Here is a 27165-nt window from a genome sequence, read left to right on the forward strand (position 1 = left end):
GTCCTTGCACAGAGATTTTAAAAACCTTCCCCCACACAACTTGGATCCATCCACCAGGTTTTGGAATTATTGCTTAAGTCTGGTCAGAGAAATCTGACACAATGTAAAAATGATGCTTCAGGAGAAATAGGGACAAAATAGTTACATTCGCATAAAACACTAGACATGCCACTGGCCAGGAGGGGAGGGCAAAGGGGAAACAAATCTCATCAGGGGTGCTGGAATTTTAGCTTTTTAGCACAAACAACCTCAAGGAAAATAAATTTAGTCGAAGACTTAGTACAGAGATCCAGAATACCTGTCAAGTAAACCCGTTTCTCTTCTTTCAAGAAAGCAGAAGGGCGGGGGAAGTAGCAGGTCTCTTTAACTGAAGTTACAAACTTGAGTCTTCGGTCAATGCCAAAATATCTTCGATAACACATTTACACACCTATAAAAACAAAAAGTCCCGTCAGAAATGCCAATAAATGATTTGGAGCCTGTATTAAAGCCATACAGCTGCAAAAACATAAAATATAATCTCAGATTTTTAGAGCAACTGCTCCAGAAAGGAGCCAGTTACAGAGTCTAAATAAAATGACTTTTTGAAATGTTAACAGTCAAAGTAAGATTGTCTTCAACTTTTTATTTTATGTATCTTATGTATGTGTGCAAAATTGACTCAAGACACAGATAAATACTATAAATTGACCATAGGAGGGGAGAAAAGAAGTTTGTGATTAGGGGTGAGGATGGCAAAGGTATGGGTTGAAAATAAATCGCACTTTTTTATGGCTTAGCTTCCAGCCTGACAGCAGGCAGAACTTTCGCCATTCGCCCAGATGTAGATAACGGAGAAAATAAAAAAGAAAGTGATCATTCCAAAGCTGGTGGTAAAAAGAATGTCCCGTGCCATCCTGACAAGCCAAGCCAATGATAAGCAGAGAGAAGGGATTGGCAAGGAGGTGAAAAAGAAGGTTTTAATCTTTGCCATCCTATCTACTGGCCACGCCAGGTCTCCTGATGGTGAAGCCCTTCTCAGCTGTCAAAGACACCCTCCCACCCATTCCTGATTCAAGCACAAGTGCTTGTTTGTTCAGCTTTCCCCCCTGGGCACAGCAAGAAGTTACTCTGTTGTAATTCCAGTTCCAGCGAGCTTGGTTCGTTTTTAACAGTTCCTGTGTTGTGATTAACTTTGTGACTAAGGCAGAGGTGCTTGGCTCTGGAAACAGGGCCACAAAAGCTTCTCTCTCATCTCTGGGTGATGTCAGCCTCATAAACGGGAGAGCTGGAGGAGACAATAGAGATTTCAGTGGTAACATTTAATGAGGTAGACCCTTATTTTCCCCAAATCTAAAATTACCTCCATTTTCTGCACCTGGCAGTTAAAAGGGATTTGCGTGCTTTGACTTTGAAATTCCCTAGGGAAAAAAAATTGTGAAGTCGTTTTCCACCAGAGGATGATTTCAAGCGACTTATATGAAAAGAAATTGCTGATTTCCCAACATACTTGGCACAGATGATTCAAACAAGCCTTAAAACAGCCTTCAAAGGTAGGAGACAATGAGTTGAGCCCCAGAAACTAAAGGATATGAGCCTTGGGGAACCTCAATAAAGTCCCAGCAAGTTGACAGCTTAAGGAGAGAGCAAAACCCAGGACTCTTCAGGACGGAAACTGAGATTTGTTCAAAGTTAGAGAAACAGCCTACACATCAATATAACCTGGAGAGCTATGTGCCCCCAATGGAAAGACACATAGTAATGACCTTCATTAGGGACATGGTTTAAATCCATAATGTAACTTCACAGAGCCATCAAGAAATAGAGCGCCCATGTTGACCTGCTGACAGCTAATGCATGATATTAATTAATGGTTCACAGGACTCTTGCCAACACCTACACTGAAACACACAATGTTTATGCTGACACAGCGCAATCTCTTCAACCAGTACAATTAATTTTTCACTTTTTTTTTTTATGGTATCCTCCAACCAGTGCAGTGGAGAGGTGTTTCCATCCTCAACGCTTCCTATGCCTTTCGATGCAGGAAAAGAAAAAAGCTATACGGTGCTAGTGATGCAGTGTTTGGCTCAAAATAGAGAGTCCAGAAGCTCAGCCAAAAGCATGGAGGCTGCATTTCTAAATTCTGAGTCCTTGCTGTTGTTTTGAATTCTTCGTCTGATGCTGCAATCACGTTTTCCAATGATTAGGCTCCTAACAGAGTTTGTTTTCCTTGAAGCCCCATCCAAATACTCAAGGTAAGTGGTAGGAGTCTCAAGAAAGGTGTCTTCATTTACTACGTCTGTGAGGCATACATCTCTGCCACTGCTGATTAATTGACCCCATGACAGAGTGGGCCACTGACCACGAGGAAACAATCCCCCATGGGTTGGATGACATATGCTCAAAATCACACACAAATTGAGACTTTATACCTTAAAGAAGCCAAGCACCTATACTATGCCCAGGAAAGCATGTCATATCACCCTTATTTATCTTCTTAGCACTCTTTCTTTTTTCATGTGTTTTCTTCTCAATTTGTATCCTAGGAGATGGGTCTCCATGTAACGGTTAGCTAGTTTCCACATAGCAATTTGGGACCTGAATTTTGGAGCCAGACGAGGGATTTTAAACCTACATTATTATCTATCTGCACATCAATTAGTAGAAGCCACAATACAGTAGAACGAGCCGAACCTTGCATTTGTACAACCTTTCACTGAATAAATGCATATCAGTCATTGAAAAACGGCCACTTCCAAGACACAAATTATGCTTCCACCTTCGTGCAGAGATGACCTTTAAGGATGAAAAATCCTTGCAGCCGCATCTGAAACGAGTTTCCAGAGATAATTCACAGTCCATAGAGATTATCTCCAGAAGCTGAATCGGTGCAGTGAACTGGCTGAAATAGGAGTACCATATTTTTTGAAATACTGGGAATCTACAAGAGGCTGCTTCCTCTAAGGTGAGTTTTGGGGAATGGCTTTTGACAGACAAACTGTGGCAACAAAAAGGCTATTCAGTGGATATACCTGGGTGGTTTTTCCCTAAAGTTTCCCACCCACTGGCTTAAGATCCTAAAAAGTAGAAAGCAGCAGAACTATCACTGTCAGCTTACGAAGGACCTCAAACAAAACTAGTGCAAAGTTTAACAGTCCACCTTTCACTTAGTCCTAAACCAGGATTCTCTTAATCCCGCTGTATTATACCTGGAAAGTACACAAAAGAAGTCCCATTGAGTTATGACCTAAGGCAGGCTAGCTCTACAGATATGAAAAATTAAGCAGAAAGATATGAAATGATTTACCAGCACAGGCAAGAACAAAGAGCACAGCTCCATCTTTCCTCATCTATTGCTCAAGAAGTCCCACTAATTTTCTCAATCTGATAAATGACTGATAAAATCAAAAGCAACATGAATCTCCATGTTCTTGTCTCCCAGGGGAAGGTGAAAATATCTGTTTGTTTGCATATGCATTTCCAAAATGACTAATTTAGAATTACATTGCTTCTGTCATTTGGTCCAGTCTGCCTTGGGGAATGAAGAACAAGGTGTATTAGCGACAAATGTTGCCCGTGTCACCTGCCCCAACTAAACCCTCCTCCCAAAAACTTGAGGAAATCTTGATGGAGAAGTTGGAAATGTTGGCATGAAACAGAACTGCCCAATTCCTTCTTGTGTTGTTGATTCAAGATAGTTGGTGGACACAGGGATGGTTAAATGGGCCTGTGGGTGTGTGGAATCACAACCTCTGGATATGGCAGAAATGATTAGAGAAGAGTCCACTGGCATGCATGGATGGATCATATTCAGGGTGGCAGCCCTAAGAGTAGAAAAAGTTGGGATCACGTGATCCTATGATAGTATTGGCTTAAATCGATGTAGCCAACTCCAGTAGCAGTCAACAATTGCTACGAATAATAACTAATAATGATTGAGCATTTACTAAGTGCCACACACTATGGTAAGTGTAATGTGGGTTGTCTGATTTCATCCACTCCCACAAAACTTTGCAACATTAAGTAATAAAAGAATCAGAATCAAATAAACTAGAAATCCAGGTAAGGTTCTTTCACTTAGCAAGTAGGTGATGTTGGGCAATTAACCTCTAAGTCTCTGTTCCCTTATCTAAAAAAATGAGATAATGGTGCATGCCTCCTGGAGATCTTGCAAGGATGAAATGAACTGATACATAGAAAGCACTAGGCATATAAGTGTCATTTACTTTTAATTTTATTTGTTACTTCATTTTCAGTTATTTTTTATTTAGGCTTATCAAGTAAATTAACACTGATAGCACAGTATGTTTCCCCAAATATCAAGTATGATCTTTTGCATGAAAAAAAAATGACACTTAAAGAGTGTAAGTGTCATCCTATTTATTGCCAGAGAGAGTCCAGCTCTCTGTCCAGCTACAGAGGTGTGGTCCTCCTCTTTCATGACCCTCCTCTTTCATGACCCTCTCACGTTTTGCTCTTGGTCAAGAAGCTTTCCAAGTTGGACAGGATCAGCCTTTTGTCAAATCCATACAAGCCCCTGTGCTTTCCAGCAAAGCAGAAGGAAAGACTAAGTGACTCTTTTCTCCCACAAGCACATGTTCAGTTTAGATGCTTTCTGCAGCTGCTCCTCCAGCTCTGTGTATCCCCATCACCCACCCCACCACACCCCATCATTGCATTCTTTAGATCAGCAGCTCAAATCTCTGCTGATGTGCAGATTGCTTTATCCCCATAGCCTATGGCAGAGAGAAGGGGCAAGAATTCCTCTCCCTGTTTTCACAATGTAATTATTTCTTCTACAATCTCATTTCCCCTCATGACTGCCTACTTATTCCACAGTATAAGACTGGCCTTCCACGCCACTTGTTTACCACTGAGCCCTTTCAGTTTCACCTTAAAAGTTATGGGGTTCTCTAAATCCAATCAAAGACTACCTCCTCAATGAGAAAACAGCATATAAGGGGCTGCTTTCTCTGTTTTTAAAGTTTAAAGTGAAAGGAGCCCCCTAGCCTTCTGTCAGTGGAAACATCACCCTTGGGCTGATTCCTCTAAAATTGTGGTTCCACCTTCCAGGGAACAGATAAGACCACCCACAATGAACAAGGCTCAAATGTTCATGCTTATAACTTCGCTCTCTAGAATTCTGCCTACAACTCAATCCATTTTCTGGAAGCTGAGGAAGTTGACTATTGGCCTATGGAATAGTTAGTTATCTACTGTTTAATTCTACAACTTGGTATCCACACCTGAAGAATAAGCATAGAAAAATGTGGTTTCTATGAAAATTAATTCTTGGTCTTTGTTGAACACTCAAAGCAAAGGGGAGGATTAAATATTTTCTGGATATGTTGTGTTTAAAAAGAGAACAAAACTTGCATATTCAGTGGCTCCTATTTTGGGGGGGGCGGTGAGTGGAATTTGTCATCAAGAGAAGGGAATGTTTCTTAATTAATCTTGGCAAAGGAAGAATGATGGGTAGGATTGTGATTATCTTTGCATTTCAGACGGCTTCATGGTGGTGCTCTGTAGGGTGTTGAAACTGAAAGGTACCTGCTCTCAAAGGTCAAGGAAGTAAACATTGGCTGGGTTCCCTTTCGGTGCTGTCATTATACACAATTTTAAACCTTCCTGTGGCCCACAGAAGTCTGATAAAGGGAGGATGGGAGTAAGAAGACCAGAGGCCACTGATGCACTGAGATCTTGCGCTGCCTCTCTATGTGTCAATTTACCCACCTATGAACGATACGAAGTAATACATACTTTATCTTCCCCCAGGGATGTGGCTGCCCAATTTAATTAAGAACGTTGAGGTCCTTGTTTTAAAACAAAGTGTTACTAAAAATCCCCAAGATGGAAAAAAGAAGAAAGGATTTCATTATGACATCCCTCTGCTACTTGTGAGCAAAGGTACAGCAGAGCTATTAATGGCTACGGGAGAGACAAGGCCAGGACCAGTGCCACAGGCGCCACAGTTCAACCCATCTTCTGCCCTGATTTGCTGGGAGCCTTTAGGCAATTAATTTAAGCACCCCACAGTTCAGCTTGTTCATCTGTAAAATGGGTATAATCATACTCACTACCTTGCTCGTGTAGCATGAGGTGGTTAATTAAAGACGTGTAAAGCTTTTGAAAACACAAAGTGGAATGTATGTGCTAATTAATATAAATCCAAAAAAGCACCACAGTTCAATTTTTAATTACCTATATATTTTATTAAAAATATATAAAGCACATGATAAAATTAACCTCTGTGTCAAAAATTACTTCCAGCCTGTACTGTCTTGTTCATTTCTTCTGCCAGAACGACAGTAGCAATCTCCTAAACTAAAGTAATAATTTTATTCAGTGGTAGAAGTTCAACCATTATGACCAGGCCTAACAGGTGATTTACTGGGTCATAAAATAGCATCTCCTAGTCTTGTCTCAATCTCCCCTGGTTATTATAAGTCCATTAATGTAACACTAGGATCTATTGCCAAAACATCATAATAAGATAACAGGGTTTTATTCCAACTTCATGTTAAAGGGTTTAAACAGTGAAAGTATGACTTTTCATTTAGATCTCTGAAGATTAATCTGAAATAGTTCATAAAAAGGGAAAGATATTTAAAAAGTGGTTTTCAAGTCTGGTTTAGAATGAGAAAAGTCTAAAGGGGAAGGAGGAAGAAATCTACAGGTACCAATCCCAGGCTTCTAATCCTCAACAACCAGAGAGAGACAGCATGAAAAGGAAATGTTGTCTAGACCCCTTGCTTCCCCACAACAGAATAGATTACTTGACCATAACAATAAACATTTCTCCTCTCCAACCAACTCCAGGCTCATCCTTGTTTAATAATTAATGGTCCATGATTAGCATATGCAAACTATTATATATAGGATGGATAAACAATGGGGTCCTGCTGCACAGGGAACTATATTCAGTATCCTGCGATAAACCATAGTGGAAAAGAATACACACACACACACACACACACACACACACACACACACATATATACACTGAGTCACTTTGCTGTACAGCAGAAATTAGCACAACATTGTAAATCAACTATACTTCAATAAAATTAAAAATAATAAAAATAATGGCCCATGGGCATTCAGAATCTCAAGAGGAAGACAAGAGACACAAAGTGAAATTTTGGTTGTCGTTAGCCTTTAGAAAATGATAGTACAACAGTCAAAATGGCCATCACCAAAAAATCTACAAACAATAAATGCTGGAGAGGGTATGGAGAAAAGGGAACCCTCCTGCACTGTTGGTGGGAATGTAAATTGATACAGCCACTATGGAGAACAGTATGGAGGTTCCTCACAAAACTAAACATAGAACTACCATATGACCCAGCAATCCCACTACTGGGCATATACCCTGAGAAAACCATAATTCAAAAAGAGACATGTACCACAATGTTCATTGCAGCTCTATTTACAATAGCCAGGACATGGAAGCAACCTAAGTGTCCATCGACAGATGAATGGATAAAGATGTGGCACATATAGACAATGGAATATTACTCAGCCATAAAAAGAAACGAGATTGAGTTATTTGTAGTGAGGTGGATGGACCTAGAGTCTGTCATACAGAGTGAAGTAAGTCATAAAGAGAAAAACAAATACCTTATGCTAACACATATATATGGAATCTAAAAATTTAAAAAAAAAAATCGTTCTGAAGAACATAAGGGCAGGACAGGAATAAAGATGCAGATGTAGAGAATGGACTTGAGGACATGGGGAGGGGGAAGGGTAAGCTGGGACGAAGTGAGAGAGTGGCAAGGACATATATACACCACCAAATGTAAAATCGATAGCTAGTGGGAAGCAGCTGCGTAGCACAGGGAGATCAGCTCGGTGCTTTGTGTCCACCTAGAGGGGTGGGATAGGGAGGGTGGGAGGGAGACGCAAGAAGGAGGAGATATGGGGATATATGTATATGTATAGCTGATTCACTTTGTTATACAGCAGAAACTAACACACCATTGTAAAGCAATTATACTCCAATAAAGATGTTAAAAAAAAAGAAAATGATAGTAAAATTTAAATCAGTCACATTAGCTTGTCCCTACTGGAACAAAACCCTATGATCAAGCCATGAAGACCCAGAACATGTGGTCCCTGCCTCAAATTAGATACCAGGTTGTAGAAAGACAAGATCAAAGATTTTATGAACCAACTTGAGGCTATTCTGAAAGCCACATGTAAAACAGTTACGTGGAGTTGAACGAATGAAAGAATGGAAAAACAACTGAATAGGGGCATGTCACTGCTAAGGGAATTCAGAGCAAGGAAAAGGTCTCTTTGAAGAATTCTTGGAGGGTGGGTGACCTCAGTGAGGCCATAAAAAAAGGATGGGGTTGAGAGAAGCAAAGAGGCAATGAGAATAAAGCTGTGCGAGTGTCTGGGTGATCCAGAATAGGCGCCGGGGACCGAGGGGAAGTGGGGAATGCACAGTTGGATTGTATTTTAAGATGCAGACAAGCATCCAAATACTATAGAGCCACCTCTTCCGAGTGCCACATTCAAACGAGCCTTTCCCGACGGTGTTCCCTCATTCGATGATGAGTATTCTCCCAGAGAACGCAGCATGGGTGACCGTGAGTGAAATTCACTTGTTTGCTTTTGTAGCAGCAAACATGCTCTGTCCTACTTGGAAAGTTGGCCCTCGCCATCCTGTTTGGTCCAGTCCGGACTCCCTTTCATGCCCGTTCCCTTTTCTTCTGCTCACTAGCTTCAGCAGATACCAGAAACGCAATGTGTGGAACTGGACCAGCCCCAGGAAAACACCTGCTGCAACTACATTACTGCTGCGGCTTAAAAAATCACACCACCTGTCCATCTGGCACACACCCACGGTTTCTGGAAAAAAGAACAAATGGTTAAATGGGAGAGTGGTCCATATACCATTAAGCGAAGGATCTAATTTTACCAGAGAAAGTGTCTCCTCCTACTTCGCATATGAGGAGGCTGCGAAGAAGAGAGGAGAGATTGAACCAGGTTCCTCCAGAGTTGGTTTTTTTAAGAGCTTGATTATCATGCATATGAAACATTTTAAAGTTTGAGTGCTACCTATAAACCTGTTCCCTTTATGCTAATTGCTTTCAATAAAACCAGATCAAGAACTAAGTCTCTCAGGCCAGGACAAGTTCTAGCATGCCTGCTGGGCACCGGTTCAGAGTGCTAGGTCCTATGTGATAGGCTCTTTGGAAACAGATAGATAGCCTGAAGGATAAATGATAAATAGACAGATACAAAAAATTAATAGCTAAATGATCTTGCAAGGAAGTCAAGATGACGGAAAACAGGATACGGTAAACAGTCTGTCATCACAGACATTTCATCAGAGAAAACCCTTTGAAGGGAGTAGACACCTTATTGCAGCCTACGTGATTCATCAGCACACAAACCTTCTGATATTTTTTCAACTGTAATCAGAAAGGCCAAGTGAACAGAAAAATGGGAACCCAAGTGAACCAGCTTGTAGTGAATCCCAAGAGGTCTACTGCCTCCAGTGAACTTCTTCTGCTTTAGCTGCAGTCTGCAAATGAGCTGAAGGCCAGGCCACACTTGCCCTGAACACCAAGGATTTCATAACATCTTATGGTGGTTCCTCTGAAGGCCACCACCTATGACCTCTGCCTGGCTAAGGGAACCATCCCTCTGTCTGCCTTTGCTTTCTGCTCTCCCTCTGTCACCAGTTGCTCCTACACTCAAGTTAAGGAGAGTGAACAACCAAATGCCAGGGCTAGAAAGGGCTCAGCAGCCCTTCGCAGCTCTCCACCTGGATTTGAAATTGCAAATGAGTTGGCCTCAAAGATGGGTGCTTAGTCAGGGCATCTGTAACACAGAAGGAGGGGCTCCAGAGCCTTCTTTTATCTAGCAAGCCTGAGGGAGTGTTGTGTACTTGGTCGAAATTCTGCCTGCTCCATGTTTAGCCTGTGCCCTCTTGTTGTATCTTAACTCTCCTTACAGAAATCCCTTTACGGACCCACAGTCGGAATATCTGCTAACTCATTGACAATGCTGCATGCTTTTCTATGTGAATGGCCATTAGTGCAGATGATAAAAAACCAATTCCTCTGGCTTAAGCCACCAAACACTTGTGAGATGACATGATTTGTGGACTAGATACCATTGATTCTATCCAGACCATTCACACACTATCACAACAAGCAGGGTCAAAGCTCTTACGAAGGCCTTTGAGGAATTTGGCCCTAAAACATTGATTTATTAAAGGTTCTCTCTGTGCAGTGTTTGGAAAGCTAGAAGAAAGGAGGGGAGTGTGTGTGTGTGTGTGTGTGCGTGTGTGTGTGTGTGTGTGTGTCTTTAGTGAAAGTTTCAGCACCAGCCACTTTTCCTGCGAGCAAATTCTCCACTAATATCTTTAGAGCAGAGGTAATTTTTCCAATGGTTCTTATGCCAGGACCCTGATTTCACACACAGAAGGAATGGGGCAATGGACCTATAAAAATTAGAGTAACCAATCACATGAATTTTAGGGTCATAAGAGAAAGGCAACTGATTATATCTCTCAGCAGTTCCATCAGAGTTTTGCAAACATTCAAAAGAGCCTTTGCACATCCTTGAAGATAAATTCCACAAGAATTATAGTCGCAGAAAAGAGTTCTCCAGTCTTAGCTCCCAGACCCCTGGAAGATAGCCTAACTCAGAAAGACTGAGGGCATCTCTGAAATCTTTTATAGCTAAAGGTTAAAAAAGCATTGGAAATCATTTCTCTCCTGTTCTTTTGGAGAAGCAAGATATATGCCAGCTTGTAGAAAATAATGATGATTTTCTTAATACTACTACCTGGGTCATATTTCTAGGCAGACCACAGCAAAACTATTTGGGACTAGACTTCATCTGTTTATTCGTAAAGCAACTTTCTGGCTTTTGTAAGATTTCTCCCTCTAACTTTGCATTTGTTGAGAAAAGATCTCAATTTCTCACTTTTACAAATCTAATAGGTTAAAACATTTTTGTAATGGAGGAGGTACAACTTAAAAGGAACATTTGAAAATGCCGGGATTTCACTGGGGCTGATGGAAAGCAGGAAATATTAGTTCTTCTCAAGCAGAAAAGAGTGAAATTCCCAATCACAGCATGTCGATTTCCTGGTCCTGCCATCTTTTCCCTCCACTTTACCCTCCTCTGAAAGCAAATCATGGATTTGATTCCTAAAGGAAATCCTAACCTGGGTGATAATAGCATCACAGAACACTGAATGTATTTTTATTTTAAATTGATTAGCTTTCTTTGAAGGAAACAAAGCTACTCAGATAATGAAATGAAGAAAAATAAAATGTGATAGCACCCTGGGAGTACAAATACCCCCAAACTAGTTCTAATACAGATATTGATTCCCATCAGGTGTAGTGTGGAAAGTAGGTGTGTCATCAGTAGTAATCAGGTGAGGGTGGAAGGGGTCACACTCAACAATGACCTTCAACATAAAAATCATATATGGGAAAAGAATCTGGAAAAGAATGGATATGTGTACAGGTATAACTGAATCACTTTGCTGTACACCTGAAAGTAACACAACATTGTAAATCAACTATATTCCAATATAAAATAAAAATTCAATTAAAAAATAATAAAGTATAAACAGTGGAACAAAACACACAAAAAATTTTCTTCAGGAAAGAGCTGTAATAAAGCAATCCCTTCTAAATGTTCTTCTCAAGGGACTCAGTGCAATTTTCACCCTTAAAATGAATGATTTCATCTTCATTTAGCTCAGCAGATTCATCTGAAGAATCAAGACCATAAAGGAAAATATTTGCCTATTTTTATCAGGATGGTTTCAGATTTGTACGTTCTTTTTTGTCCTATACACTGAAAGCCGAAAAAGCACTGTAGGGAAATAAACATGTCTTCGGAGAAACAATTTAAGACCAAATGAACCTAAACTAATAGGACTAGGAATAATATTTTCATAGCTATTCAAACTGATTCTGAATCCCACGGGAAGTTGTAGATAATTCCTATCACATATCACGGCCATCTCAGCTTCTCAATGGTGGGAGGAAATTAACATTTATTCGGGATCTCCTATGTGCTAAACACTGTGCAGGCTTTTTTTACTTGTATTTAATCCCTACAACCAGAGCTGACATTCAGCTGGTCTGCTCCAATACAACATACAACTGGCTGGCATCCGGTTCAATTGGCCAGACATCATTTCTGATTGGTCTGTGCCCTGAATGACCTTTCCAGAGTGCTGTTATTATTGTCTTAGTATTTACAAATGAAAAAACTGGAGTTCGTGTGAATAAGTAACTTCCTGAGGGTCACGCAGATTTTAAGGGGAAACGAGGATTCAAATGCAACCAATCTCGTCTTCTTTTGCCTCACTTATTTCTATTTCATCTACTTCATGTTTTTACTTTGCTGAGAAAGTTGATGTTGGATTTTGGTATAATTTCTTCCCAGTCTATTCTCAGGAACGTAAATAGTCTCACTTGAGTACATCCATAATTATTCACGGAAAGTCCTGTTCACAAAGCAATTGAGTATGGCTTATTACACATATACAAGAGGGATTTTTTTTTAAGTATCTTTAACAGTATTGAGTATTTATTGAAGGCTCCTACAACATGTCAGCTGGAGTACATCTGCCAAGACCTCACTGTGTGAGAAACATTCATTTATCCGTTCAACAAACACAATGTAGTTGAGAAGCACTTTCTGTCTGGAATGAAAAACAAAACCAGAGTTAGAAGGAACTTCAAGGTTCCTCCTGTCTCATTATCTATCCGGTGCTTCAAAATTTTATACAATATTCCAAACAAGGCCTTTTCAGCCCACATATGAATACTTGCAAAGCCAGAGAACTCATCTCTGGACGGTTGTGTCTGTTAGAAAGTTCTTGCTTATAGCTTTGTATTGTGAGCCTTAATTTGGAAAAATGTCGATACTGCTTCCTCCTGGTAACTCTTTAACGGTTTGTAGAAAAGACAATTTATCTTAAATTCCCATCAACCTTTGTTTTCTCCAGGATAAATGGTCCAAGTTCTTCAACCATTTCTCATATGGAAATCATTTCAAGTTCCCTCATGATCCTAGCTGGTCTCCTTTTCATGCACTCCAATGTGTATATTTCTCTCCATTAAAGTGTTCTGAACTAATTCAACATTCCCTGTTCAGTCTGGCTAAAACAAAGCAGAGCCTTTTCTTGCAAAGTTGTCTGGAATATAGAACACACATAGGTAAAAATACTTCAAAAGCATTACAAAGTAATACATCATCAAATGCCAACCAGTATGGTAAAAGCTACAAATATTGGACCAAATGGTACCAAGGGATTCAAACCAGAGGCGTCTTCCCAGAAGAGTTGTGATCAAATATACCCTGTGAGAGTCACAGAGAAGAGTGTGGAAAGCATCTTGTGTGGGATAAGAAGGTATATTATGTCACATCTAGACGTCAGAAAGCAGGTTTGCTCAACCAGGACAGACAGAGGATCCCTGCTGAAAATTCATGAAGACTGGCCGATGGTGAAAGGAAGAGCCCTGAGTGAGGAGATGAAGGCAGAAGAACTAAAGTATGTTCACCCTCTCCCATTTGACAGGTAGTTTACATACATTATTTCACTTAGTCCTCATACTTAACCTGTTGGGCATCCAAATGCATATTTTAAATGAGAAAAAACATAAGTTTTCTGGCTACAAAACCTTGGAATGTTCCTCCACATCTCATGGGAAGAGGGACCATTCATGGGGAGTCTTCAAATGCCAGGATGAACATAAAGAAGCTGTGATCTTGCATCTGTTTTATGATGACAGTGTATTACTGCTGGCCCTGAAGTTGGTGAATATATGGTGTTTTAGTTTTATTAAATTCACATATGTAAAACGGTAACTTAAGTACAATGTCTAGTCATTAAAAATTTTGGGTGAAGACATATGCCCAAAGCTATGTTTCCTTGAATCAACGGTGGTTTCTTTTCTTATGACAGTCCTGCAAGTGAAAATACACAAATAAACAAAATACAAAAGTCATCCCAGAGGAGGTACATCGGAGAATATCGTAGCTTTACTGTCTTCATTTTTCACTGGTGAATCACTTCGTTTCATGAACCACATGCATCCTATCAAGTTTCCAGTTTTTTCATGGAATATCAGCAATCTAGAGTCCTTATATGTGAAAATGGAAAGTGGTCCTGGGGCTCATCCAATCCCATGGCCTCTGCCAATAAGGAAACGGACATTAGAGAAGTGACTTATCCAAGGTCACAAAGCCAGTTAGTGATATGCGCAATGGAAGCACAAATCTCGGCTTTTGGACACAACAACTCTGCTACCTCTTAGGACCAACATCAGCTGGACCAAACACAATGTGGTGTATCTTCAAGATGCCAGCACGTCCAACTGAGATGTGGAAAAAATCCAGTCCCATCCAGTCCTGTGGATGTTTCTTCAACTGAATTGAGTTGTTCTTGACTAAATGAATCCGATCAACCGGTTTCTGAAACATTCAGACAAGACATAGATCAGCCATCCCATCCCAAGTCTTTGCTCATTTCTCTGTGAGTACATCTTGACATGGACTGAACAAAAATAAGAAAGATTGCTGTGTGGACACCCGCGTTGTCCAGAAAGGCTGAACTCTATGTTTGGCTTCCTGAGGGTTAGAAGGTCATTCCTGTTAGGATTGTTAAACCAATTCTCACTAATGAATCCAAAACTCATATTTTCATTCCTCAAAGAAATAACCATGAAATCAGAAGCCCTAGAAGCTTCAGTCTCCTCAGATTGAAATGACAACGGCGCCTCTTTGTCAGCCTCTTCCTAATTATAAAATCAGCCTGAAGATGAGCAAAAGAGTCAAAATGATACACTCACTCTCAGAGCGTTAGTTCTTTGGATCTTCCAGTTCAATTTAATCCCAAGAAAAATTTTAACAGCCCAAAACTCTCATGAGTTCTGTTGTGCCAGGTTTTTCAGACACACATAACAAGAATTGAAGGTACTAACTGAATTTTGCTTGTTTCCTTTTTTCTTCTTCATTTTCTTTTCATTTAAAAAAAATGTTTTGCATCTAAGGTAATTTTTTTTTCTTTCCTAGGCGCTTAACAGGTTTTAATTTTATGAAACACTGTGCAACCAGATACCTTAGGGAATAGTAATTAACTGGGATTATGTTTTCATTTCAGAGAATTCTAAATGAGAAGCCTAAACACTGATTTTGTCTGTCACCAAATGGGAAAACACACAGCCGTGCTCATTGCTTAAGTATATTCCTTTGCTTTCTATGAACAATTTTCTAATGATCTTTGCAATTTGCCCCTTGCTTAAGCAGGTCTTCCCCAAGAAATGCAATGTATTATTTAAAATAATGAAAAAAGTTTACTCTTAATTTTGATACTTGTTTCAAAATTGTGTCTCCAATCCACATTCTGCCCGCCAAGGGTGGCCGCTATCCCCAAAAAGGGCAGAATATTCCTTTAACAAATATTTCTTGTGCATTTACTCTGCGTTAGGCATTGTTTAGACCACTGCATATTACAGTAAATGCAGGATTATTTTCCAGTTAAACTCCAGGTCATTTCAAAATAAGAATGAGATGAAGAATTGTGGTTACATCTAAATTATATACTAAGTTTGATTCAGGAAAAGAATGAAACTTACCTTGTGAGTTCTGGTGTGACAGCTCTGCATGGTAATAGCTAGCCCTAGAGTTCACCTTGATGCAAATTCCAGTTCTACCATTTACTAGATTTTGATCTTGGGCAGCGCAGTTTCCTTCTTTCCTCATCTGTAAAACAGGAACAACAGTTTCTACCTTAAATGACTCCTGCAGCATTCAGCGAGATACTGATTCTTGAAATATACTCAATAAATGGCAACTATCACCTTCATCCTCCTCACACACACAAAATACCAAGAAAACTGTCCAGCGGGACAAAAATAGCCACTGACCAGCAGCTCTGCCTACACAGTGAGAAACCTCTGTTGGCAAACTTTGTTGAATAGATCTCTGTACACAGATATGTTACAATGGTCTCTTTATCTCTGGTCTATACCTCTGGCACTTTGCAACTAAAAGATCTCAATAAAGCATTAATTTGGATAAATTCTGTAGAATGTCAAGAAATATTCATTAATAATGGGTGTATCCTATGGATGATTTTTTTGAAGTGCAGTTTTATTAATTTCAAGTTCACAAGGCAATAAAGCTAAGCTGGGATGATTTCTGTTACAAGTCCTTGGGGAGCCTGTTTTAATCAATAAATGGGAAAGATTTGTAGTTAATCTGTTCATTGCGACTCTCTATATTGGGTCCACTTTCATGATGCTTTAGGTCCTTGAAACAAGCTTTGTCTTCTCATTGACACTGTTGATTTGCCTTATCTATCCAGAGTTTTCTACACAAAGACACAGTTCATCCCGATGCCTGTCTGAATTTTAACACATTTTTTTCTTAGTGAAGCCCCAAGTCTGGTCTCTGTACTAATAAGAAGACAAGCAAGTTCCAAAGTGATTTTAACCAATTAGAATAATTATCTCACGATGGCATGAAATTTCCTTATTCGTGGCCTCTTGAAAGGAAATACATGTGTTAGCCTTGGTGTGGAGAGATTTGCATGGAGGGAAGGAATAAAATAAATACCCTTTAGTTGAGCAGTCATTGACTCTCCTAATGGAGTTTGGTGGCTAGACTTTCAGGAAGTTCATAGGTTCAGACAATTCAAGTGGGTCTTTGAAAAATGGACCAAATGACTGATGTCCAGTGTAGAATGGAAACAATAATGTACTAACAACAAATCACTCTTATCTACTCATTAACGTGGGTCCCCCCAAGGATTTCTAATAGTCCTTATTGCCAGTTTATGTTGGGTTACTAATTTGGTTGTTATGTGAACGTTATAAAAAGGCATTTATTCCAATAAGTCTCTTTTTCATGTAGTTTTAAATAAAAGCACACGTCCACCAAAAAGGCAAACCATTTCTGTGAAATATGACCATTCACCGTATTCCTTACCCCAGATTTCTCTCCACACTACTGCTACCAAAGGCTTCGGTCATCAAATAACCCCAAGTTCAAAACCATTTTACTTTGTTCTATGTTTCTCCCTTAAAGTTTTGTTCTTTCTTCGGAGGAGAAAATCTATTTGTAGTTTTCAACTTGCAGCATAGGGATAATTTAGTGAGAAACAGAATAAGAAAAATATTTTGCAATACTATAACATTATGAAGTTTACAAGTAATTGCACATAAATCATTTCACTTGATAGATTCATTCAGAAAGGACCCACTTGATTACTGCAGTTCAAGGTCTAGTGCAAGGCACTGGAGATGGTGAAAAGAAAGTGGTCTCTATCCTCAAAGGGTTTACGGTTCACCCTTGTGGCAGACGGCATATCAATCTATCCATGTATGGGAAGGAGGTTAAGGGACTTGCCTTAAAGTCACACAGCTCGAAAGCCAGAACTGGAGTTAAAACTGAGGTCTTCCTTCACTAAGAACTCTGTTCATTCTATTCTATAACATTACACCTCCCTGCTCTCCAAGTGGAGGGATTTTTCTCTGCCTTTCACTAATGGAAAACTTTCACATCTAGTCAGCGCCAAGAATTTGATGGGAACTTAATAAGGATTCAACACAATGGAAATTTCTTCTGCACGAGACCTGGGTAATGCTTTTGCTCTGAATTTATTTCAGGCCCACAGCAGTTATCAGCTATATGATATGTGTAAAGAGTTTTGAGTTTCTTTCTTTCGAGAGATGTGAAATGCAGTCTGGGATTATTTTAATTTTTCTTTCTTAAGCCCAAAGATGAGCTATCCAGGGGTCTCTCCAACCTTAAAGATTCATTTTGTCTTTCAACAATTTGTGTGACCTATGAGTATAGTGTATGATGTCATTTTCTTTTGTTACAGGTGCAACCCAGGGGACCACTTATTTCAAAAGATGTAATTTCTTGCATAATACCTTGATAACATGTTTTGCCTGCCTTAAAGACAAATACTAATTATAACAGCTAACACAATAGTAAATTAAAAGCTACTTAAAATTTGATTGTAGGTGCCCTATTTTCTAATTTGGCAGCTTTTTTGATATTTTTAAGCCGAATGGCTAAGTTGTATTTCTCCAAATAAATTCAGATGAAAGCATATTGCCCAAGTCAAATAATGATATCCTAAAGACAAGTTTATATAGTACTTAACGTATGTACATGAATTTGAAGCACGAAATTAAAAAATAAAATTGCTTTTTCCCCTCCAGAAAAAGAGCTTTGAGTTTCTTTCAAGTTTTTGTATGGTGCAAACAGGAGGAAAATACTTAAATCATGTTTCTCAACAAGGTCCTACTGTATAGCACAGGGAACTATATTCAATACCTTGTGATAAACCATGATGGAGAAGAATATGAAAAAGAATGTGTATATATGTATAACTGAATCACTTTGCTGTACAGCAGAAATTAACACAACGTTGTAAATCAACTGTACTTCAGTAAAATTTAAAAATTAAAATAAAAAATATAAAAATAAAATCGTGTTTCTGCCTTAACTATGTGGATTTTAATAGGCAGTGGGTATTACTTGACTTTCAAACATCTACTCTTTCATCTGTGAGAGTAAATACGATAGCCATTGTCATGTGCTCAAAAATTATTTCATTTCTTTTTAAGGGGTTGGGGGGAAGCGACTTGCTCTTTCATCTGCCCACAGAATGATTGTCCAGGGAAAGATTCGTATCTAATCAAGGAAGTAAAGGGAGCATCTCATTAATTTGAGGAAGCCCAATAGACACAATCTTAATTGTACTGCAAAGAAAATAAAGATAGTGTTACAGGAACAGGAAGAAACTGCTGTGTTCCATAAGCCAATCTGTCACAGAAACACATTAAGCAACAGGAACTGCTAAGGTACAATAATTATCTTCACAAGTCAGAACTCCCCGACATGCTCAGCCACTCCTATGGCTTTAGTTGGAATTTTTTCCTTTTTGGAAAAATGACATTTCTCAGTTGAGTGGTTGTCACTTTATAGGTGTCCTTATTGCCTTTATTTTCTCTTACATTTGTAAGTGTGGTGGGATATACTCTACGTTCTTCAAGACTTTGTGCCCTTCCTGATTCTTTCCACCGGGACTTTTTCAGCATCTGGTTCACAGCATCTCCCGTTCTCACTGTAATCTCTCTGATACAGATAAAAACAAAAGAACGGAAGCAGTACAGGAAAAGAGCTATCTAAATAGATCTTCAGAACATCTTGATATTGTGTTGAAATAACTTCTGCCGCTGGACCCAGCTCTAGATGCAAGCAGAGGAGTCAGTTACTAAGAGCACGTCTTCTTCTGAGGGTGGATACAGGGTTGGAATGGGCAAGGAGAGCAGAAAGAGACACACAGACAGTTTAATGGTGATGGACCTTGTGGAAAACAGATAGATGGGGAAAGTTACGCCTTGTCCAATATGGCAGCCACTGGCCACATGTGTTGGAGTGTTTGCTATATGGTAAGTCCAAAGTGAGACAGGCTATAACTGTAAACCGCACACAGGATTTATATCAGAAAAGAAGAATGCAAATACCTATTAATAAATTTATATTGATTACATTACATGTTTAAATGATGTATCCATTATGTTGTGTTAAAGAAAATATATTCTTAAGATTCACTTATTTCATTTCACTTTTTTAATGTGACTACTAGAAATTTAAATTACATATCTGCTCACACTATAATTCTATTGGACTTCACTCTATAGACTGTGTAATTTGGCTTATCCTTACCCATCTTAAAAAAAAAATACATCTGAGGTGTAGAAAATAGATACATTTCACTGAAAAATTCAATCTTTACTGAGAAGTCCCAAAGGGCAAATGGAAAACAAAAGTTTGATTAAGGATTTTTAGTTCACGTTCATTCAGGCTTTTTCTTCCTACCAAGTAGAAACAGCCTCTTAAACACTCTAAGGAAAGTTATTGTTGAAATGGTTTCTCTCATTCTGAATAAAATCAGAAAGACACTCCAAATCTTGAGACAAGCTCACCTGTTACAGAATTTCTATCTTACATTTACAGATCCAGAACATTCCAACAACTATCTGAACTTGATGGTGAAGAGACAATCTAAAATGAACCATTAAATTTTGAAAATGCCATTTCTAGATCAAGTTATCACTTAACTAAACCCTATTCCCCATGGGGCCATTGCTATTTAATCTTTGGACCATGTGGAAAGATGACAGAATAATAATTCTCAAGGCATTTTAACCCTGCTGGGATAGTTTGAGAAAGGAGCTTTTCTCACTCGGATGTCATATAGAAGGACATCAAGGCACTTTCATTATAATTACTCTGTAATATAGCTTTGGTTCTAATGAATGACATTGGAAATGGTCATCACAGTAATTTGTAGCAATCAGGTTTCCATCAAAGAATAAGACAGACACAGAAGTCTAAAAATCGGAAAGGGAATCAGTTACATATTTGCTTGATTACAAGTCACAGAAAAATCTGGCATAAAAAGTATAGGGGATTAGGGCAGTGAAACTACTATATATGATACTATAATGGTAGATACATGTCATTATAAATTTGTTAAAAGCCACAGAATGTACAACACCAAGAGTGACCCCTAATGTAAACTACGGACTCTGGCTGATGATGACGTGTCCATGTAGGTTCATCAATTGTAACAAACGTACCATCTGGTGGGGATGTTGACAGTGGGGGAGGTGGGGCATCTGAGAAATCGCTGTGAACCTAAAACTGCTCAATAAAATATTGTCTAGGGGCTTCTCTGCTGGTGCAGTGGTTAAGAATCCGCCTGCCAATGCAGGGGACATGGGTTCGAGCCCTGGTCCGGGAAGATCCCACGTACCGCGGAGCAACTAAGCCCGTGTGCCACAACTACTGAGCCTGTGCTCTAGAGCCCGCGAGCCACAACTACTGAAGCCTGCACACCTAGAGCCCGTGCTCCGCAACAAAAGAAGCCACCACAATAAACTCACGCACCGCAACGAAGAGTAGCCCCCAGCTCAGCACAACTAGAGAAAGCCTGCGCGCAGCAATGAAGACCCAATGCAGCCAAAAATTAATTAATTGATTGATTAATTTTAAAAAACAGTAACTATTTAAAATAATAATAATAATATCTAAAATATATATACCAAAATTTTTTACTATATAAATGAATATATTATATATGGTATATCTATAAACCAGAAAAAAGTCAGGGGCTTAATGTTTTCCTCACATAACCAGAAATCTACAAGTGGGCTCTGCATAGCTGGTGTAATTGCCCTGTGCTGCTGTCAGGGATCCAGGCTCTTTCTATATGTCTGCTCAAGGACATATAGCTGGTAGATCTTCATCCTCATATTCATTACCTTCTGGCTGTGAGATAGCTGCTAAACATCCAGGTATTTCCCTGTTTCTGGCAGGAAGAGCATGAAGCAGTAGTTCCTGTTTCGGAAAAACAAAAGCCTTCCCAGAAACCCTCAGTTTGGTGTCTCACTGGTCAGAACTACGTCACATGACCAGATACAAGGGAGGGCGAAGAAGCGAGTGTTTTTAGCTGGTCTCATTGCTACTCTAAACAACATCAGGATTCTTTTACTGAGGAAAAGGGGATGCACTTTGGGTGGGTATTAGCAGTCCCTGCCATAGGGGGATCTGGAGAGTTTCTCAAATCAACTTAGACATAATGAAACTCAAACAACTGATAACATTGACCTTTGACAAGTTTGAAAAAGCTGAAGAAGAAAAGCCTACAAACTCTCAAGAAGCTATCACATTTATAAATCTGACTAGAGGCAAATTGGATGGAGAACTGTTTGCTGACGGATCACTAGAAATCAATTTTGTTGATAATGATGTTTTTGTAATAACTGTATTTGAAAAATAATGAGCTGCTCTAATAATAATCAGAATAATATTAAACAAATATTATTTGACTATAAAATTCATCTAGGAGTTCAATGGTGAGGAAAACAATTTGGAAGAGAAGAGACTAAAGAGAAAGAATTTATTTGAGTCCTCATTTTCTGTGAATACTGTCTTCCAAATGGTGTCTCTAATTTAACCATTTTCCCCCAAGGAATATATAAATAATCCCTTCCAGTCTGGTGATTAGAAAGGAGTCAGTTGAATCACAGAGAGACCAGAGATATTGTCAGCCTACCAAGAGGAAATGACATCTCCCAGCCAGTCATTCATTTTGGGGGATTATGAAATGTGTCCTTCGAAATGGGATATGGAGTAGAATGGAATGGGATGGGATAGAACTGAATGGAATAGAATAGAATAAAACAGAACAGAATAGAAATGCACCGTTGGCAATAAGGGTGGTATTGTTCTAAGAAACTTGTTTTGGTTATATATGCATGTGTGCACTGGGCACAATGTAAAGGGAATTTCTTTCTGTGGCTTGTGCTCAAGAAAGTTCGAAAAGCCACTGTCTTAGCAGTTTCAGAACACCTAAGAGCCACCATCAGCATAGGTCACCAAAAAGAAAATAGAGTCTTAAAAACAGCCCAAGAACCAAAACAAGAAACAAGCTTCAAAAATTGAAGCCAAATGCAGAGCAAGGCAACCTCTAGACCAGTGGAGCATGTAGAAAGCCACAGGAGTAGCAATAACGAATGACTATTGGTAAAAAGGGTGGCCTATTTTTATCCTGTCATAATTATCTTAATTCATGGTCCTTTGGAGATGATGTGACACTGGAGAACAAGGGACAAGGGACAAGTGGTAGATAAGAAGGGAAGAGACCAATCTGAAAAGACTTCAGCAAAGCAGGAAGACTGATTCAGACCAGCCACTTATGAGAGGTGCCACCCTAGAGGGAAAAGTATCAGCAGTTCAACAAGACGATGCTTGCAAAAGTCACATGCAATTAGCTGTGTTTATGTGCCTAAATTAACAGTTACGACACTGTGTTGTTTTTATTATTTGCAGGTAATTACTTTTGTTGTTTTCTAAAGTCACACGTTAAAGAACATTGTCAGGAACGTTTAATGAAAATGCCTGATAATGGTAGACACAATTCCGGAATCTGCCATAGGAATGAACGTACAGTCAACAAGAGCTCCATCACCGGCCCTGGTACTGATCACTTTACAAATGGCACCCACACAGGAAGTGGCCCTGGACCGGAACTGTACGTGGTCTGCGTAAGCCGTGTGCGTGCTCCAGAAAGGTTAATGACCTGGTGCCCTAAAGCAATCTTCTGTAAACATTTGTTCAGTGTTTATTTCAGTGAGAAACTGAGCACTGTGAAACCTTCTGCCTCCAAACTCATATACCCAATCAGCAAAAGCAAATCTGTACAGTTAGGCAGACCCTCACCTTGAAGCCAGTTTAGGCACCATCTAAGTCTTCCAACCAAGATCGTACTCCCCCAGAGAAGAGTTCTAGAAAATACAGTTGTCTCCAGCTCAATCACATTTCTAGTGATAAACTTCCTCTGTTAGTTGGGTGCTGAACCCCACCTGCTCCTTGATCTCTCTCTGAACATTTCCACCACCTGAGTTATGGCCCACATTCTGGGTTTTGTTTGAAACAGGACAGTTACTGATGAGGGAAGAAGTGATTCCAACATCTGATCCTCAAAGATCCACAGTAACCCCTCTCACCAGCATCACCAAGGCAAAAGAGGTAGCACCACTATCTCCCCTTTTCACATACTCTGCCCTGCTGGGATTTCTTTTCCTCTTGGTGTTTGCTTGACCAAACCTTAGCTGCATAAAAATGTTTAAGAGTTAGAAAGCGCAAACCATGATTTGTAGAAAGTCCTTAGCTGTTACCTTCCTTGAGAAGCTATACTTCCCGAAATAAGATAAAAGCCTCTTTAAAAATCTGGAAAAGTATAAAACTATTTTAGGTAAATGCCTAAATGAACTTTAGAAAAAAACAATGTTAATGCTAAGAAATACCTTTGTCAAATTCATGGCAATTGAATCAAATTTGTCTACTGTTGTGGACAATTACTCTTTCTGTGTGTTTAGCCATCCAGCCTCCTCCACACCACGTATGCCCCAGCCATTTCTTCAGGGTCCTGCTCCTCCTCTGCTCTGATTTAACTCTGGTCAAGCTGCCAATCAAATACTTAAAGCCCTCACCACAGGAACAGACCAAAGACAGTAGGGGTCTATCACTCAGATTGTTTGAACTGAAACCTCTTGAGTCAAAAGGTAGATAGATATGAATTGGAGACTGCTGGTGGCTATCTTCTCAATTATGAGCAGAAAACCTATCTGAAATAGAAGAGAATAAAGGCAACTTGGAGTTACAAGGAAAGAAAGAAGAAAGAAAGAAAGAAAAGAAAGAAGGAAAGAAGAAAGAAAGAGAGAGAGAGAAAGAAAGAAAGAAAGAAAGAAAGAAAGAAAGAAAGAAAAAGAAAGAAAGAAAGAAACAAGCTGATGATCTTACATGAGTCTCTGAATAAAGTTGTTCCTGAACCCAGACTTCCCACTCTGTGAGCCAATGCATTTCTCTTTTTGTTTGAACTAAGTAGTGTTGGGTTTCTGTCACTTACAATCAAATGAGTTCTGATGGCTGCTCCAAGTATGTTTCTTCACTGTAAGCTCTACGGTTTACTCTGGCACTTACAGCCAGACTACCTGCCTAACTCCTCTCAGCCAAGATTCAGTCACCATGTTTCCTCCCCTAGAAAGCCTCCCTTGGCCTTCCAAGGAAGATGAGCATAGTCTCCTGTTTTCCCAGATTGCCTCATGTCTGTCTCTTTCACATCCCTTTTCTCTCTCATTGTTGGTCTTTCCCATTAGATCATGAACCTGTAGAGTCTAGAGGGCAGGGAACTGGACTCTCCATCCTTACATTGCTATGTCCAAAGCAGTGCCTGGCACATGAGAGGTAAGATAGATGCTCAGTAGAGGTCAGCCGAATAATGTTTGTTACACGAAAGCCAAAGAAACGGTCATTATAAAACATTGAGAGACAGAAATAGTTCTCTATAGAATCGCCACTAAATATCTTCTGGTTTAGAATGATAGCCTAAACACAGACATATCCCTGGTGAACTATACACGTTAGGGACCAGTTTTATGTCCACCTTTGTGGGCTCGGTAGAACAAGCAAATCTCACTTTATAGCTAATTAATTAATCAACGGATTCATTTGTTCAACAAATATATGCTGAGTACTTAAGATGAAACTCCATAAACTCAAAAGGCATATTGTCACTTTATGTCAGCCATTCAAAATCAGGCTCAGTTCAAAGGGAGTCCTTGTACACTGCTGGTGGGAATGTAAATTGGTTGGTGAAGCCACTGTGAAAACAGTGTGGAGGTTTCTCAAAAAGCTAAAAATAGAACTACCATATGACAGAGCAATTCCACTCCTGGATATATATCCGGAAAAAAAAAAAAAACAGAAACACTAATTTGAAAGGATACATGCACCCCAATGTTCATAGCAGCATTATTTACACTAGCCAAGACACGGAAACAACCTAAGTGTCCATTAACAGATGAATGGATAAAGAAGATGTGCTCTATATATGCAATGGAATACTACTCAGCCATAAAAAATTAGCAAAATTTTGCCATTTGCAGCAACATAGATGGACTTGGAGGGCATTATGCTCAGTGAAATAAGTCAGACAAAGAAAGATGAATACTATATGGAATCACTTATATGTGGAATCTAAAAATACAACAAACTAGTGAATATAACATAAAAGAAGCAGACTCACAGATACAGAGAACAAACTAGTGGTTACCAGTGGCGGGGGTGGAGGGGGAGAGGGGCAACATAGGGGTGAGGGAGTGGGAGGCACAAACTATTGGTGTAAGACAGGCTCAAGGATGTATTGTACAACACGGGGAATATGGCCAATATTTTGTAATAGCTGTAAATGGAAAGTAACCTTTAAAATTTGTATAAAAATTTTAAAATTCTTTTAAAAAACTTTAAAAAGTGAACATAGCAGGCCAGTAGGAAAAAACAAACAAACAAACAAAATTGGGCTCAGTTCCTAATGCCACTGGATAAAGGAAGGAAATTGGGTTTAGAAAATGTGATCTATGCAGACTAGCATTTCTATTCTCTTTCTTTTATGCTTTTAGGTTTTCCAAATCCTTTTAGAATCTCCAATACTGTGAAAACTGTACACATGTATATTCTCTAGGGTCTTTGGCATTATCAGAAGCTGCGAAGTAGGCAAATTATGGAAAATAATTTGCATCAGTAAATGTTGACAAAATCCTACGATTTGCAACTTGTGCAATCCACGATGAGCGCTAAGATTTTTAATCCACAAGCACAACCGGCTTTTTTTTATGCTTCCATTTCAAGGGAATAGCAGAAGTCTGAAAAGCATCTTCATAAACCTGTCTATAAACCAGATAGTTATCTCCAGGATTTCACTATGCTGATCACATGTAGCCAGATTCACCTACTTATCAGCCCACTCATCATTATCTATCACTAGGTGAGAAGTGAAACAAATCTGGACTATTTCACCAGGGCTGTTGTGTCCATCTTAGGAGAAAAACGCTAGGGAACCAACATAATTGTGTCCTTTTTTTTAAATGACAGACCAGCAAACATTTCTGGATATTGCATAGTGATTATGAACACAATGATAAAGACAGATAGTGATATCTTCTAAGGATCATCCTGTTTCTTTAGCTGGTTGGTGAAATTAACCTAAGTTGTATGACTGCAACTATGGGTAAAGAAAAACCTTCCAGAAGGTTTCAGAAGCTGAGAAGTAGGCAAATTATGGAAAATAATTTGCATCAGTAAATGTTGACAAAATCCTAAGATTTGCAACTTGTGTGATCCACAACGAGCACTAAGATTTTTAATCCACAAGGTCAACTGACTTTTTTTTTTTTTTTTTTTTGATGCTTCCATTTCAAGGCAATAGCAGAAGTCTGAAAATCTTCCTCCTACGCAGGAGAATCATGATCATAAAATTGTAAAAAAATTCTATTTTCCTATGCAAGCAATAACAAGCCTGTAGACCAGCAGGTCAAGTTTTGAATGATTTCTCAATAGAGTTTTCATTATCGTAATTCTCTTGTCTATATGCCAGCAGCTCTCAAAGTATGGTCTGATAAACTCTGGAGGTCATGAGATCCTTTTCTGGGGATCAGAGACCCTCCCTTTTCCCACCACACATATATGTGAGGCTACATGGACGGAACTCAGAAGCAGACACGAGAATCCAGCTACTTTCTTGATAGAAATGTGTAAAAT

Source organism: Balaenoptera acutorostrata, chromosome 3, assembly GCF_949987535.1.
Source record: "Balaenoptera acutorostrata chromosome 3, mBalAcu1.1, whole genome shotgun sequence".
Lineage (NCBI taxonomy): Eukaryota > Metazoa > Chordata > Mammalia > Artiodactyla > Balaenopteridae > Balaenoptera > Balaenoptera acutorostrata.